We start from the raw sequence: 18,315 nt of genomic DNA on the forward strand, positions 1-18,315 counted from the left end.
TCCTGCCTCTTATACATACAGGCTATGTGACCCTGAAGAAGTTTATCCTCAATGTTCAACATGCTGACCTGCACTGGGGAGTTTCCCTGTTCAGAGTGATCCCTTTTCCTATAATCAGAAATGAAATCAGAAGAAAAGCAGCATTCATGCTGAACATGCTTGAAAAGGGAGAGCCATCTCCAGTCAGTTCTGATCTAGATCCGGCCACTGGACCCAGATGGCTCCAGAGGAAAAAGTGAGGCCGGTGACTTGGCACAGCCCTCCCCCACTTAGATTCAATTCACTTGCATCTCATGGCATCAGCTTCCTGATGTTGTCTTTAAGAAGAAAGGATAAAACAGTAACAGTTTGAAAAGGGAAGAGAGAGGAAAGGAGGAAGGGAAAGGAAGAGAGGAAAGAAGGAAGGGAAGGGAAGGAGGAGGGGAAGGGGAAGGGAAAGGAAGAAGAAGGGGAAGGGGAAGGGAAGGAGAAGGAGAAGGAAAGAGAAAGGAAGGGGGATGGGAAGAAAAGAAAGGAAGGGGGAAAGAAGGGAGGAGGGAAGAAAAGAAGAAAGGAAGAAAGGAAGGGAAGAAGAAAGGAAAAGAGGAAGGAAGAAAGAGAGGAAGAGAGAGAGGGAAGAAGAGAGAAAGAAAGAGAGAAAGAAGAAGAGAGAAAGAAAGAGACAGCAGAGAAGAGAAAGAGAGAAAGAGAAGAAAGGAAGGAAGGAAGGAAGATTTTATTGACAGGTAAATCATTCCTTTAGCTTAAAAGAAGCCTAAAAGTGGTGATTTTACAATTCAAAGATTCTTTCTCCCTTTTCATTTCCTTGCATCATCTCAAAGAGATCTTTTTCAATCACTATCTTGCAAAAGTGTCCAGCATCTTGAAATCAGAGAAATGCAAATGAAAATAGACCTTGGGCTATTGTTCCACACCCATCGAGTAATCCAAGATGCTAAAATGGGAAACTTCTAGTTGAAGGAACTATAGGATGACAGGCAGCAAGAATCTGGTTCAACTGATCTGAAATTTAATTTGGAATTATGTAAGAAAATTAACTAAATTGTTCATAATCTTTGATCCAGAGATATTACTATTTGAGGCTGTATCTTCAGGAGGTTACAGGAAGAAAAGACCCAGGCAATACTGACAAAAATATCCAAAGCAACATTGTTTGTGATGATCAAAATAAAAAACCTCTACGCAAAAATGTGCAGGCCACTGACTTGGGATTTGAGGAACAAACTGTGATTTATGGAACAGTATTGCTCAGTATGGAATGATGCATATGAAAATATCCGAAAAACATGGAAGATTTAAACAAAGTGATATGGAATGGAATAAGCAGAATCAGAGGAATAACATACACAATCCATACAATAATATAAAGAGTCACCAGGAGGTACATCCACAGTCTAACAATGTAACTGTTAAAGAAAAAGTCTTCGCTTCCCTGCCCCTTAATATAAATGAATGGGATTTTCTCAAGCAATATACTTTGTTAAAAGGTGATCTGAGTATTTGTTGGAAAGAAATCTGTTGTATCAAAATGAAACCTATTTTTTTAAGAACAGAGAGTCATTTCTCGTATTTAAACATCTTTCCTTTACCCCTAATAACTCCTACCTACTAACTGAGGGGAACAAAAATTGAAAGGAACGTATTCTGGCTTAAATTTCATGTATTTATTTCCTTTATTTCTGGTAACATTTTTAAATTATTCATTTATAACTATGTCTCTTCCTTGGAGGAATATACAAGAGTTCCCATATCATCTCATTCAAGTTAGTGGGTTACGAAAATTTAATTTGCCTCTTTAAAAACCGGTCATCAACGTAGTTTATAGTTCAGAATCAAAGAATTTTGAGATGGAAAGAAATTTAGACAATTATAATTTCATATAACCTACGGCCATTGAGCTCAGTTCAACCTTGAACATAGAATGCCCTCTAAGATATCGGTGGCAAGTAGACATCCTGCCGCACGTGAAAGATCTCTAACAATAGGGAGATCTTTGAGGGATGGGACTGTATAATTGAGAGTAGCAAGATGGCATAGTGAATGGAACAATGGATTTGGAATCAAAAAACTGCTCAGATTCTGCCTCAGCTCTCTGTATTTTATGATGGGGGCAAGTCACTTGACTATTTAGTCTCTGTTTCCCCATCCCTAAAATTGGAATAATAATAACAATACCTTCCTCTCATTGTCATGGCAAAGATCAAGTGAGATATTGCCCGCTTGGAAAACATGTAAAGAACTCCATAAATATCAGTCACATGCTGCCAATGAGAAGTCATTCAGCAATTGTAAGAGGGGCAGAGATTCCAAACGTGCTAGTCATGTGAGGACCCTCTGTCCACTGGACCTTCTGTCCAGTGCCCTCCTTAGCTCTATCTTCACCTATCTCCTTACTTCCAAACCCAATAATAAACCTCTTTTATCAATCTTAAAAAAAAAAAAAAAAGCAATAGTAAGAGGAAGAAGAAACAGTATCAGTGACTCCCTACTAATGCCCATTGAATTTATCTTTACGTGTCTGTTTAAACTCATTTTAGAATTAACTTTTATTTTATTCTCAACCTGACATAAGTAATAGAGACATCTTCTGTCTTCCGATGAATGTAGCTGGGATAAAGAGGCAGTTTCTTGAGACTGGACAGCTGTTACACCTTTCAAGTGATTTCGTGTGAAGACAAATGTTTCTGCCAGAAGGAACCTAGGAGGCATTACTAAGAATTATGAACTCCTGGGTAAGAAACTTAAGTACTTGAGGGTACAGGTGGGGTTCTCATCACTACTGTTGATGGAAGGCAGGGGATTCAGAAGAGAAAGACAGATTGGGGAGGTGAGAAGCTGGCTAAAAAGATGAAGTCTGAGAACAGGATTTAGATTTCCAGACTGTGGCCTTTATTTTAATAAGGAAAAGATGGGCTCTTGGCCAGGGATGGAGTATACCTAACAAGGGCCAGTAAAATATATATTTTTTTCCTGGAGCTTCGCAAATCTGAGCTTTAAGAGGGACGGGAGGAAGAAAACTGCCCACATGTCTGCCTCATCTGATCATCTGATCATCATAAAATGATACATTCAATACTGAAAAAAGGAGAAGAACGGAAGAAAAGCCGGGATGACAACAGCCCAAACTACTTGTATATGCTGCAGAGAGGATTCCTGTTCAGGGACATTTTGGAGAGATCCCTTCCTACTTTGAGATCCTGGGATTTGGGACATGGGGACATAATTCCACATGACATAGGCAGGGAAAGGAGTTTGGGCCTGGAAATAACAAATATAGAAAATAGATTTAGAGCCACCAAGGGCTCTACAAGCCAACCCTTCATTTTATGAAAAAAAAAAAAAGTAACTCAGAGGTAAAGTTATTTTCTATGAGTCAAACAACTTGATTGGTCCATCCCAGTTCAGACTGGTTGGAGCTTAAGGATTCTCCCCATTCAAACATACAGGGAAATCTCTCTTCTTCCTCCGGCCAGACACAATGTTCTGCCACCGTATTCAGCGCCAGCCTATAAAAATGCTTTGCCATCTGCATTTAACCCAGGCCCGGAAAGATTACGGGGCCCTTAAAGCAGCGAAGTTAACTGTTTTCTGATCCTAAATTTTACTGCCCCTGAGAGCACCTCAGCTCCTAAGGCAAATAGGAAAATATTTTATGCGTCTAGGTTACGGCTTCTAGTTCACATGCTCATCCTTGGCAGTTTATGCCCCTCGAGGGGAAGGACCGTGTGCAGTAAGTGCTTGCTAAGGCATCGTTAAATGTGGCTTCCAAGAACAATCCTCTTCCATAATTAGCCACATCAGTTTCGGGTTGTTTCAGAGACAAAAGTACACTTGATGTGCACGCCCGTAGTTTTTGTCTGTTGGCCAGAATATTCTAAATAAATGTTTAGATATGTCTCTGGGTGTAATAATTGCCCCCCATAAAGTCTTTAAGCATATAGAAGTGAGAATGACTTGATATAGTGAAGAATTTATCCCCAAATTATTTAAAGTAATAGAACCTCAGGCCACCGAGTCCAGTCTAACATTGATCCTAGAATTCCCTCGAAAACATGAGTAGCGTGTGGACATCCTGCCTCGCATGATAGATCTCCAGCGATGGGAATATCTTTGGAGGAATGGATTTTGGTTTTATCTTTACTCATATACTGAGCACTTGCCAATGCCTAGCATATAGTAAGTGCTTAATAAATGCTTAGTGACTGACTGCTCATGGGTACAATATGGGTATATGTCACAATAGACATATCCTACAAGGATGGGGGGATGTGGAGCTTAGAAAAAGGATCAAATCTAAAGATTCAGACCAAGGAATCATCTCTGAAGTCAGAGTAAGTCAGAGCTCTAGAGCGGGGAGGAACCTGAAAGGTCATCTATCAACTTTATCATTTTATAGGTCTGGCCAAGGAGGTTATGGGACTTGTCCAAGATCATACAGGCAATAAGTTTCAGAGGCGGGATTTGAAACTCCACACCCAATTTTTTTCTCCTCTGCTATCAGAATGAAGGTGTTTGCTACATATAACAAGAAGAGAAATAGGATCGATTGATCAATCAATCAGAACCATTTATTAAACTCTTATTATCAACAATATGGATGTTAAATAGTCAAGGAAAGAATATGGAGGCAGTGGAGGAAACAAAGATAGATGGAATAAGAAATAAGAGGAAATTCAGCCCTTCCAAGAGGAAGGGATGAACACAAAATCATAATAGCAGGGAGGGCCACAGGGAAAGGAGTCCATCCCTCACCATAATTAATGTAAACACAGATACATCAAATAGCTTGATCAGTCAATCAACAGGGACAATTAAGTTTCAAAATAAGATGTACTTAGCCCTATACTTTTTTCACTACCGATGCCCTTTGGACTGAGTCAAACAAAAATCAATCCATAGGAGTAGATGCTAAGAAATTTTCCTATAATTGTGTCAATAAATCCTTAACCCAATTAAAAAAGATCATAGGCTTTGACCACTAAATGAAGGTCTATAACAGCTACACTGGAAATATTTTATAATCGATCAGAAAAGTTGTCACTGGGTTTACAGTTAATAACAAGTCAGTCTAATGTGGAAGGATCTCAGCAAAGACCCAAGAGGTGATCAGATATGAGTAGGAAGGAAGAGATTACACTCTCCCTCTCTCTCCCCTTCCTATCCATGTGTCATGTGATCAAAGACACTGGATTAGTATCAAATAATATCCACCTAGGATAGGAGAAACTTGACCAATAAGAAAACAATTCCCCAACTAGAAGCAGAGACACACATGAAAGGCAAAGAGATGTGAAGACATATCCAAAGGGAGCTTAATTAGCATCCTATGAAGAAAGAAAGGCTTTCCAGTACCTTGAATTTTTGAGGAATAATACCTTCCAGGAGTATGATTTCCCCTCACCGTGGCTGTTGATTATGGAAAGGCACAGATCCTCAAAGTTTAGCAGCTATACACTTGAGGGGAACTTCATGAGCCCTCCATGATTTTTAACCAAATCATGGTTTTTGTTTTTGTTTTTTTGCAGGGGTTGTGAGTTTCCTCTTTGTCACATGGTGTACCTGTTGCATTATTTTTGAATTTTGGACCCACTCTTCTCATTGATGTTGTAAGTATTTTTAGGAAAACTCCAAGACTTGAGATTAAAAGCTGTCGATTGGCCAGTAATGTCAAGTACTTGTCATGTGCCAGGCATTATATAAATCCTGGAGATCCTGGGGATCCAAATATATTAAATAAAACAATCCTTTCTCAGAAACAGATTATACTCTAATGACATAAAATATTTTTGTAACTACTGTTCTTGCAACATCATCTTTAAATCGATTACTTTTCTAAAAGCTAATGAAGTCTATTGGCTGATTGTTAATGGAAAATATACCGGTAGGGGCTTATAATTATAGTGTTAAAAAATTGGCGTCAAAGACTTACCCTCAGACCCCTTAAAAAATAAATGATGGGAGTCTCTGGGGAGCTCAACATGTGAATTTCAGTCCATATAGCACTATAATAGGATCAGAGATTTAGAGCTGAATAGAACCTTAGAGGCCAGTAAATCTAATCCTCTCGTTTTATAGATGAGGAACTGAGGAAAAGAACGCTTCAGAAACTCCCAAAATCACACAGGGATTACTCTAAATAGTAGAGTCCAAGGACTCCAAATCCAGAGCTCTTTCCATTGTCTCACAATGTCTTACTTATCAAATCAGTGAAAAGTTTAGATGGGGTCAAGAAGGATGAGTTTTGTGCTTTTTAAAGAAGGTCTTCAGTGATTTGGTGTCTCAAAAGTCATCGTGACCTCTGAGAAAGTAGAATCAGTAAAATGTTTGTGAACAAAAGTCAGATTGCAGGAGGCTTAGGAGAGAGCGGTTTATGTGTAAGAGGCAGCAGGTAGAATTTTGAGATGTTTAGCAGTGATGAGGAAGAAATATTGGAGGTGGTAGAGGTGTCAAGTGGAAATTTTGGAGGGGGAGAAGGGTAAGAAGCTTAAGTATATTTCTAAGTAGATGAGAAGCATTTGAAGAAGAAAGAATCAAGGATACAGTAGGACAAGGAGATAGTGAGGGGAGGAAGTTCCTGGACAGGATGGAGAGGCGTTAGATGAAGGACATGGGGAGAGGGAAAACCTTTATGAAGGATAAGGATGTTTCTCCTGTGGCTAAAGAGGAGTGCGTGGCAGGTGCTACTCTATATTTATAGAAGAAACAAGGGTCCTCAGAGTGATTAGTGGCCAAAGGTGACCATGATATAGAATGTCAGATCATCAGCTGTCGTTAAAGGGACTGGGGGCGAGGAGGGGCCACACACTTGGAGACCAGAGAAAAGAAGCCCTTTTCTTAGCAGTGGGAAGAACTGTAAAACACAGTGAAATAGATTTTCTGCCTGGTACTCTGGGAAATTCAGCCTCCTAACCAATTAACTGTATAAGCTAAATGTGTGAATATCCTTCAAACTTCCACAGCACACTGCCCACCAGGGACTAGTTAAATCATGTCCCTTGTGGACAGAATAATGAATAAACTCAATGCTTGACAATCCAAAAAGCCTGCTGGAGGGCCTGGCCCTGACCAAAACCTTTCCAAAGGATTGCCCACTGATATGCAATATTATATAGTATACATATACAATATTATATAGCATACATATTACATACAATGTTATATACTTTATACAATATAAAGCCAATGGGAGTGAATAACAATAATAATAATAATAATAATAATAATAGTGCTTTAAAGTCTGCAAAGCACTTTACAAATATTATCTCATTTTATCCTCACAATATCCCAGGAAGGTACTATTATTATACTCATTTTACAGAGGAGGAAACAAGAGGCAAATAAAAAATAAGTGATTTGGTTTCCCAAAAGGACTTTAAATTGCATGAAGACTTTTGGGACACCTATCCAGCTCCTAAGCATCAGAGGTTAAATTTGAACACAGGCCTTCTTTCTGACTATAGGTCCAGTGCTCCCTCTATTTGTCACACCCTCCAGCTTCCAAGTTATCCATTGGCTAAGTCTGATCACCAACAAGCAATTGATGTGAAGATTTAGGAAAATGTATTTTATGCAAACTGGCACCTATATATACCTGATCCGTGAACAAAAGAAGCTCAATGCTCCCACTCCAACGAGAACTAAAACATTCAAGCTAACTCTTAAACTAGCCCCAGCCTCTCTTGCCCCGAGGTCAGCTCCCCTAAGCTTGGCCTGGAAGTTCCTGGCCCCCTGACTTCCTGTGGGAAGATCAGAAATGAGTACTTCTTATATCTATCTAACATGATTGCATCCCTGCCCAACAACACACAGAGGGAGCTTGAATCCCAAAGCAGAGGAGGGAGAAACATTCTAGGGAAACTCGTGACTTCTCGGCAAATTAGAACCTTCCAAGCCAATCTCTGATCCCACATTATACATTTTGGAACAGAATTCCCCACCGTGGAATCTATGGTTTCATGGCCAACAAAAACCTAAGGACTAAGCTAGCTTCCAAAGAAATGGTCCCCGGGACTGGCGACATCCTAAGCTAGCTTCCAGAGAAATAGTCCCCGGGACTGGTGATGTCCTAAGCTAGCTTCCGAAGAAATAGTCCCTGGGACTGGCGACGTCCTAAGCTAGCTTCCAGAGAAATGGTCCCCGGGACTGGCGACATCCTAAGCTAGCTTCCAGAGAAATGGTCCCTGGGACTGATGACATCCTAAGTTAGCTTCCAGAGAACTGGCCCCCGGGACTGGTGATGTCCTAAGCTAGCTTCCAAAGAAATAGTCCCCGGGACTGGCGACATCCTAAGCTAGCTTCCAGAGAACTGGCCCCCGGGACTGGTGATGTCCTAAGCTAGCTTCCAAAGAAATAGTCCCCGGGACTGGCGACGTCCTAAGCTAGCTTCCAGAGAAATAGTCCCCGGGACTGGCGACGTCCCAAGCTAGCTTCCAGAGAAATGGCCACCGGGACTGGCAACGTCCCAAGCTAGCTTCCAGAGAAATGGCCACCGGGGCTGGCGACGTCCCAAGCTAGCTTCCAGAGAAATGGCCACCGGGGCTGGCGACGTCCCAAGCTAGCTTCCAGAGAAATGGCCACCGGGGCTGGCGACGTCCCAAGCTAGCTTCCACAGAAATGGCCACGGGGCTGGCGACGTCCCAAGCTAGCTTCCAGAGAAATGGCCACCGGGACTGGCGACGTCCCAAGCTAGCTTCCACAGAAATGGCCACCGGGGCTGGCGACGTCCCAAGCTAGCTTCCAGAGAAATGGCCACCGGGACTGGCGACGTCTCAAGCTAGCTTCCAGAGAAATGGCCACCGGGACTGGCGACGTCCCAAGCTAGCTTCCAGAGAAATGGCCACCGGGGCTGGCGACGTCCTAAGCTAGCTTCCAAAGAAATAGTCCCCGGGACTGGCGACGTCCTAAGCTAGCTTCCAAAGAAATAGTCCCCGGGACTGGCGACGTCCTAAGCTAGCTTCCAGAGAAATAGTCCCCGGGACTGGCGACGTCCCAAGCTAGCTTCCAGAGAAATGGCCACCGGGACTGGCAACGTCCCAAGCTAGCTTCCAGAGAAATGGCCACCGGGGCTGGCGACGTCCCAAGCTAGCTTCCAGAGAAATGGCCACCGGGGCTGGCGACGTCCCAAGCTAGCTTCCACAGAAATGGCCACCGGGGCTGGCGACGTCCCAAGCTAGCTTCCAGAGAAATGGCCACCGGGACTGGCGACGTCCCAAGCTAGCTTCCACAGAAATGGCCACCGGGGCTGGCGACGTCCCAAGCTAGCTTCCAGAGAAATGGCCACCGGGACTGGCGACGTCTCAAGCTAGCTTCCAGAGAAATGGCCACCGGGACTGGCGACGTCCCAAGCTAGCTTCCAGAGAAATGGCCACCGGGGCTGGCGACGTCCTAAGCTAGCTTCCAGAGAAATGGCCACTGGGACTGGCGATGTCTCAAGCTAGCTTCCAGAGAAATGGCCACCGGGGCTGGCGACGTCCCAAGCTAGCTTCCAGAGAAATGGCCACCGGGGCTGGCGACGTCCCAAGCTAGCTTCCAGAGAAATGGCCACCGGGACTGGCGACGTCCCAAGCTAGCTTCCAGAGAAATGGCCACCGGGGCTGGCGACGTCCCAAGCTAGCTTCCAGAGAAATGGCCACCGGGACTGGCGACATCCTTGGGAAGAATGTGTGGGGGCTAGTTATCCTTCTAACTGAATAGCAAGTCAAAGATCAGCTTCCACAGCTGGGATTGAGCTCTGGATGCTCTGCAAAAATAAGGATCCTCTAAGACCCCAAGCAGAAGTTGAGAAAAGTTTCCTCTGGCATCAGATGCCTTCACCATTCTCGCTTGGGCAGTGAGATGGGATTAGAGAGCCCAGCTCACCTCTGCTGACCAGGGAGAGGCGTCTCCCTGATGGCCAACATCGACTTGGCCCCTCAGAGGAAGGCATTCCCAATCCTGCAGAATGGGATAGTCCTGTTAGCATGGAGCTCAGGTGCAAATGATACATGTTACAAGTGAGCACCATTTTGCAAGATGGATGTCATTCATCATAATTAACATATGGAAAGTGGACTTTTTTTTTATTTCTAGCAAGCATCATTGGATGAGAAATTTAGAGCCGGACAGGATCTTCCCAGAAACCATCTGGTCCAATCCTCACATTCTACAGATGAGGAAACTGAGATGTCAAATGATTTGCTAAGAATGATATAGCTATTAGGAATCAGAGGCAACTAGGTTTTTCTGGTTCCAAGTCAAGAACTCTAGCCCCTACTAGTTTTCAAGTTAAAAAAAGAAGAAAAGAAAAGCTAAGAATAAGATTTTTTCAGTTATGAAACCTTTGCAAACTAGTCATTGATAGCAAGAATAGTCTGGTCACCTCTCCCAGAAATATTCTGAAGGTTTTTGCCTGGACCTCCTCATCCTGGGTGCATGAGATCTTGGCCTCCATTGGAGGCGGCTATATCTTGACCTACTATCCGGAAAGGATGCTTTTCCAAGGCCAGATTTCAAGACAGCTAAGAAAGAAATATGTAATTAAATAAGACACTGGACTTGGGGTCAGGGAGAACTTCATTCAAATCCTGCCACAGACATTCAGCACTTCTGTGACACTGAAGGGGGAAACACAGAAGAAAGAAGGGAATAAGGATTTATTAAGTGCCTTCTTTATACTAAATACTTTTATAAACATGATCTCATTTGATCCTCACAATAACTCAGGAAGATAAGTGTTATTATCCCCATTTTACAGCTGAGGAAACTGAGGCAATACAAAGGTTAAGTGAGTTGCCCAGCATCACACAGCTAACAAATGTCTGAGGCTGAATTTGAACTCAGGTTTTCCTGATTCTAGACATAGAACTCTAGCCACTGAACCGGTCGTGTTTCTTTGTGGCTCAATTTCTTCATCTAGAAAATAGAAGTAAACTCGCTCTTCATTAAATTCCCTAGCAGCTCTGAATCTATGACCCGATGGCCTAGGGTCTTATGGCCTATAAGATTCCTATGATCCGATGGCCCAGGATCTTATGGCCTATAAGATTCCTATGATCCAATGGCCCAGGATCCTATGGCCTATAAGATTCCTATGATCCAATGGCCCAGGATCCTATGGCCTATAAGATCCTATGATCCTATGGCTCCTCAAAGCAGGTGGGACAAATTATCTTGATACCAGCCCACTAAACAGAGTTCCCAGGGGCACAGTCGGTGGTAGCCTCCTCCGTCTCCTCCTCCGAGTGTGGGTAACCACACCAGCCCCAGACAAAGGCCCTTCAGAGTCATCCAACCAGAGCTGTCTGTTTCTAGATATTTCCAAAACCACATCCATTGATGTAGCTCTCCAACCACCCTCCCCCCCGGCTCCCCGGGGTGTAGGAGAGGGGAGGGGGGAGATCTGAGCCTCCTGGATGATCTTGTCAAAACAGGCCATTTCGGAGCGAACAGCAGGACCCAGGACAGGAAAGAGCGGGGCGTTCTTTCCAACACCTCCACGAGCCAGATGGCTTCTGCCACTCACCAGGAACGGAAGCCAGCTCCTCCGGCTGACAGGCCTGGGCACAGAACCCAGCCAAGTACCAAGGGGGGCGCTCCCAGGGTCCCAGCGATCCGTGGACACAGGGAAGCAGGGCCTCTGGGGCAGGTGGGCACCACACGTGTACTCACGCTAAAGCCTCGAAGGAAAGGGCGCTCGAACATCACAGAGGCTGGATTTGAGGCCTGTGAGCGGGGTTCTTTCCAATTATTTTGACATATCTGATATATTGGCACATGGACTGTTTCCATTTTATTGGTTTCCTTTGCATAGAATGCTATGCGGTCTATTTTATATCTAAAACCATTGTTCTGTGGAGGGGTCGATGGACTTCCCCAGATTTCCAAGGGAAACGTGACCCCAGGAAGTGAAGAATCCTCATCCCAAGGGAGTGCAGAAGGTAGGCAGATTATTATAAGCATGTATGCTAAATATAAAGTGTGGACTTATACTATGGAGGATATAAAAGACATGCAGATAAGTTTAATATCCGTGTACATAGAGAGACACGTACACACACATATAGATACATATATATTTATATTCCTATATAAATATGTATATTAAATTATAGATTAAGCGTATAGATTATATATATACATATATAACCATACATATATACAAATGTACTTATATCTATATAATTATATGCAGAGTTTCTATATCCCCCATAGTATAAGTATATATTAAATTATATACTAACCATATGTACATATATGCTTATACATCTATATATGTATACACATGAACAAGATGGTTGTAAAGATAAAATGAAACAATTTATAAAGTGTTTTGCAAATTTTAAAGTTTTGAATAATTACCATCTGTTACAAAATGTTATGATCTTCATCATTATTGATTATTTTATATATTGTTAATTATTATTATTAATTTATATATATATATATCATCCAGCTTTATATACTTACTAGCTGTGTAATCCTGGGCAAATCATTTAACTTCTCTCAGATTTGGTGCCCTCATCTACAAAACAGAATAATAACAGCCCCTACATCTCACTGTTTGCTCCAGAGGCTCCCATGAGATAACATCCAAAAGGCGTTCTCAAAACTATATAACGGTCGTCACCATTATTATTGTGGAGAATCTCAAATCCCAGGGCATGTGCTGGCATTTTTATTTCAATGGGGCAGTTTTTGTAAACCAATATTGGGAGAAAAAGGAAGAGAGAAGAAGGAAGGAGTCTGTGGCTTGGAATGGACCTCATGATGACTGATAAGAGAGAAAAGGTGATGCTCTTCAACTCTTCTTCTGACTTGTTTTCTCAGCCAAGGGAAATAATCTTTGCCCTGGAAATAAGGTTGAAAGGAAGCTAATAGATACAATCAGAAAGTAAATCATTAGAGAAGACCCAAGTTGCCCCTTGAATTCGGGTCTCCAGGCCCAGATAAGATTTGGCTTTGGGTAGTACAAAAAAAAGGGAGGGCGAGGGGAAGATGTTTGCTAAGCTATTCTCTAACATATCACAAAAGATAGGAGGAAAAGAGAAATATTCCAGAACTAAGAAAGAACAAGAGGGTTTTTTTTTAATGTTCCCAAAAAAGGGAAAAGAGCAGAGTTGGCCGAATGTACGTCAGTAAGCTTAACTTCAACAGCTAGAAAGAGTCCAGAACAGTTTGCTCCAATTTAATTAGTTGATTCTCAAGAACCAACAAAATGTCCCCAAGACCAAGCCGTGGATGCTACAACCCATAGGCTGGTCAATGCAGCCAATCCTTGGCAAAAATCTAGAATAGGTTTGGGAGCACTTTGGGAGGAAAAGAAACATCACAATGAGTTAACATGATTTTAGTAAGAAAAAGTAAGTCATACAAGACCAATCGCATTTGCTTTGATCGGGTTAGTTGATAAGCACCTTTCCAATTACTCGCCAAGTCCTGCCTACTCTATTTATGATCATCTCTCACATCCATCCCCTTCTCTTCACTCACGTAGCCACCGTCATCTTAGTTCGGGCCTTCATTGTCCCCTGGACTATTCAATAGTCTTTTAATTGGCCTTCAAGGCTCACCTCTCTCTCTTCTCCAGTTCATCCTCCCCACAGCTGTGGAAAGGATTTTCCTGAAGTACAAATGTAACCCTCTCTCACTATTACCATTCAAAAAACTCCAGTAGTTGTCTATTGTCTCTAGAGTCAAATATTAACATGTTAAGTCTTTCCCAATCTGACTCCTACCTACTTTTATAGCCTTGTTAAATATTATTCCCACTCCTCCATGCCCTTTATCCTCCTTACTGACTTCTCACATTTGAAAATCAAGCTCCCTGCTTTCTCCTATGTCTGAAATCCATTCCCTCACCTCTTCCTTGAAGAATCCCTGGTTTTCAACCTAGAGACTAAGTTGAAGTGCGATGCTTATCCCGATCTGCACTCCAGGAGGAAACAGTCCCCAGCAGTCCCCAAATTCCCCGGTATCCATTTTGTAAGCATTTGTCTACGTGCAGTGTCTCTGCCGATAGAATGGAAGCTCCTTGAAAGCAGGACCTATTTCAGTCTCGCTTTTTTATCTCCTATGTCTAGTACGATGGGAGCGCCTAGTAGGCGTTTAAAAAATCCTTATTCCTCGACTGATTGGACAAGAAATGGGAGGTCAGAGCAAGCAATTTAATCTCTATTTTCTTCATTTTTGAAATGGAGAAAAGTGCCTGCTGCTGCCTCCTTCCCAGGGGACTTGTGAAAATAGGTGAGACTCTACGTGCGAACGTACTCCGTTATCTCGAGGGAAAAGCGACTTTATAAATCCAGCCCATTAAACAGACGTAGTGTATCCTCTATCACCCTGTGCAGTGACGGCCAGCTCCTTCCCAAGCGGATCTGGTTACAGTCCCCGGGTCGGCCGTCCCTTTGTGAAACGGCCTCCTAAATGATATCGCAGATGACGACGCCAGTAACACGATATCGAGGACCAAAGTGCTTATGGGGAAGCGATCAGGAAAATTAAAATAAATTAAGCCGCTCAAAAATAATCAAGTTGTCCAGAGAGGCCGAGTGGGAGGTGGGGGAGAGGGAAGCACTCTGGGTCCTTCAGTCTCACCATAACGGACCTTCCCGGTGGCCAGCTGTCCCAGCCCCATGGCTGAGCTGACGAATGCATTCACATTCACCCAATCATCATCACTCACTAAATGAGGCCCCGCTACCATAGCGTTCTTCTCGAAGCCTTAGATAAATGTTTCTTCAAGGTAGTAAATCATACACCATATGTTAGAAATCACCCCAACATACGTGTAAATGGGAATATACACCCTTTTGTCCTTTCCCAAACAGTGGAAGGGATTTTGGCAGCCTGGCTCCCATTAAAGTCAACGGGAGGAACATTTCTAAATCTCCGTGCAGTGCGCCATACCCCCGGGAGTAATATGTCATGACAGTGCTTTTCAAGAGCAAGGGAATAACTTGTTTTTATTTTTTATTTTTTTAAATGAGTGCTCAAAACAAAAAGGATGGAGTAAAGAAAATCTAGCTAGACAAGGGAGGGACACGTATAGGACTTGGTGGGACAAACTGAACACTGCAACGGGAACATCATTGTGGCAGAGCGTGGAGGGGCACGGAGAGGGCAGGGAGCCTAAAGAACTCTGGACATCCTGGTACCTTTTTGAAATTTCTGTCTGCAAATACCTCTGAGTAACTGAATGGAATTAGTTCAGAGGGTCCCTGAGCAATGATTTCACTATTGGAAGGTTGCAGCCACTATCTGGAAAGGCTGATGAATCTCAGGAGACCCACAAAGGCAGGGTAGCGTGATGATTAGTGCTAGCAGTGGAATCAGAAAGAACCAGATTCAAATCTTGGCTCTTATTTATCCTGGGCAATTATAAATCCCTCGCCTCCCCCAATAGCCTCAGCTTCCTTAAATGAAAAACAAGGGGGTGGCACTCAAGAGTCTATGAGGCCCTTTGTAGCTCTACCCCATGATCTATGACTGCCCATTGCGCCACTGGTAAGCTCGCTCCCTCAAAAAGTGAAATGGAAAAGAGGCCATCAGTAAAGAAAGGAGATACAGACAGACAGGTAAATAGCAAAAGGCAAAATAAAAAGAAAGCGCAAGGAATAGCAAAGAGAGAAAGATGATTTTTTCATGGCATGTCCACCCTTCTATTCCAACTGGCACATGTACCACACTAAAGGGTGGGGATGGAAGATATCAAGAAATCTGTCCTCTGTGGAGAAGGGACACTAGTACTCAGGTCAGCCAGCACGTCAGTGGCTCCCTATCAGGACATAAAGTGAATTATTGAATAAGACAGAGAGATAGAAAGATAGAAAAAAAATAGACGGAGGAAGAGATGGGGGAAGGAAAGAGAGACAGAGACAGAGACACACGGGGGGGGGGGGAATTGTTGGATGGATAAATGGAAAGCTAGACAGACAGACAGATAAGTAGATGGATGGATACTGTGTATATTTTATATGTGTGAGTATCCAATGTATAAAATGTGGAAATTTCCATTCTGCCGTTTCTACAGGTTTACTACCTGCATGGGTTGTTTTTAGATTAAGACACAAAAGAGGGAGGATGCGGCCACTCTCCTGTAGCCCATAAAGCCTCACTTACCAGTTTTAACAGATGTTTCCGTCATCTGTTATCTCTGCAGCTCCATGAGCAGCTGTCAGTTTGATGTTGAGAGTGAGGAGGACAGAAACCCCTCTCCAAGTAAGGTGACATCCCAGGGCCACTGAGTCCTAAGGAAATGCAGTGGAGGATGGGGGTGGCAATTGTCAAGAAATCCGTCACAATCTGGGCCTCCTGGCTTCCAAGGACCTAAGAGAGCTCTGAAGTCTTTTGACAATTGCAAGACAACAGAACCCATTGGCTATCTAGCCAGAAAAAAAGTCATTTCGATGGCACGCTGCGGTCTAGAACTCCTCTTTCTATCGCATTCAGATGATGACTGGGGTCCCTTCTCCAGTAAGGACAGAGTTCCCACTGTCTGCCATCCCCTTCCCACCCTCCAATGGGGCACACGTCCCAGCTGGAAAAAGTTCTGGGGCTCTCATCATGTTCTTTTTTTTCCATTCAAAAGATAGTAAAAGTGTAAAAAAAGGGGGGGAGAGGGCTGTTTGAGGGAGGTGGTCATCAGAAGCAAAATACTGGGAAGGAGGGAAAAGGGAAAGGAAAGAGAAAAGATAGTAAAAGAGAAACATGTCTGTCAACTTCAGCATCGCTCCCCTGCCTTGTTTGGCTTAATTAATTAGTAACTGGGAACCACGGTGATGAGCCGCTCAGAAGCTCTAACACAACTCTTCTTCGTCCACCTGGGAGGCTCAAGGGTAGAGAATGTTCTCCACTGGGAAGAACATAGGTTCTAAGACCAAGGAAGGTCATTCCCACGAGCACCACGCTCCAGGATCGCCCAATTTCTCTGCTGGTTTCTGTTCCCCCCCATTCCCTCCCAGAGTCACAAAGAACCCTGGTACTCTTCAGGTTCTGCTAGGAGGTGCCAGAGAGCTCAGAACGCCGGCCCTAGTCAAGTTCAAAGCTGGCTCTGGAGCCTTTCTAGCTGTGTGACATTGGGCAGGTCATTCAACGTCTGTTTGCATCAGGCTCCTCATCTGTGAAAAGGGGAAAATAACAGGCCTCCCTCCCACAGTCCTAGTCAGGATCAAATGAGACTATAATTGTAGAGCATTAGCACCGTGCCTGGCACATAGTAGGTACGACAGAAATGATCACTAATGTTTATGCCCATTGACCACGTCAAGATAAAAATATGAAAAATATCAAATACAATTTTAAGCGTAAAGACTATTTTAAAGTCTTAGATTATCACAAAGTATCCTTTACATCGGTGATTTCTTCCCACCAGACAACCTACAATCTACCAGAGAGATCCAGGTCTGGTGTCCCATCCTGACCAATTTCCCAGCATACCCTTCTGCCCCAACTGGTCTCCTTGCTGTTCCCCACACTTGAAATTCCATCTCCCACCATCCTGTTCACCAGATCGCACAGCGGCCGAGAGCCAGGTCCTGTTTGGTGCAGACTTTCCCAAGAACTACTTTCATTGGACAATCTGGTGCGTAATCATACATTTGTCCATAATAAGCTAGCCTTTGGTCACCTGACAGATTCTCCAAATTAACTTTGTTGTTCTGGCTCTGAAGCCTCGATGAGAATTCTTTATAAAAAAGCGATGTGGTGACAGCTGGAGACTTGATGCTTGGATCTCACTTCCAACAATAGCCTTTCAAAGTTTCAATGTCCTCATATGTCAAATGGGGATAAACCTACTTAATGCTGCCCGACTCCGGGGTTGTGGAGAGGAAAATGTTCCGTAAACATGAAAACCTATGATCATTATTTTCGCAGCATCATTGTTATTATCATTATCGTCAAGAAGCTTTGATCCAGGTCCACGCCAGCATCTCCACTGACCCCACTGCCATTTTTCAGACAATGATGGAGTTGGGCTCTTCCGGCACGGGTCAGTCTAGGTGGCAGCTGAGGTTCCCACCACCCTGTAAAATTCTAGAACTTAGGGTCTACACTGACCCCCCTCCAAAAGCTGCAACCCTGAGGATTTCCAACTTCTTAAGAGTAGTGTAGTCAATGGGAGGGCTGGCTTTAAAGTCAGGAAGCACTGGGTCACTTCCCAAGTTCATTATTTTCCTAGAGTTGTTTTCTCTTCTGTAAAAGGAAGGGACTAGACTCAAGGATCCCGAAAGTCCCTCCTGCTCTCAGCAGATGATTCCTAAGAGTTAATGGAAGTGAAATTTCTACCTTGTTCTCTAAGCACTTCTTGTGGACTTACTATGGGCTCTGCCCTTTATCCAG

The 18,315-nt window shown here is 43.4% G+C and overlaps 1 protein-coding gene across 10 annotated transcripts in view; it reads right to left on the bottom strand.

The window, feature by feature from the left end:
• ERC2 (ELKS/RAB6-interacting/CAST family member 2) overlaps nt 1-18,315 on the bottom strand; it is a 985,497-nt gene that overhangs the window by 724,717 nt on the left and 242,465 nt on the right. The window lies entirely within an intron of this gene.

This window comes from Antechinus flavipes, chromosome 1 (assembly GCF_016432865.1).
Source record: "Antechinus flavipes isolate AdamAnt ecotype Samford, QLD, Australia chromosome 1, AdamAnt_v2, whole genome shotgun sequence".
Taxonomy (NCBI): Eukaryota; Metazoa; Chordata; class Mammalia; order Dasyuromorphia; family Dasyuridae; genus Antechinus; species Antechinus flavipes.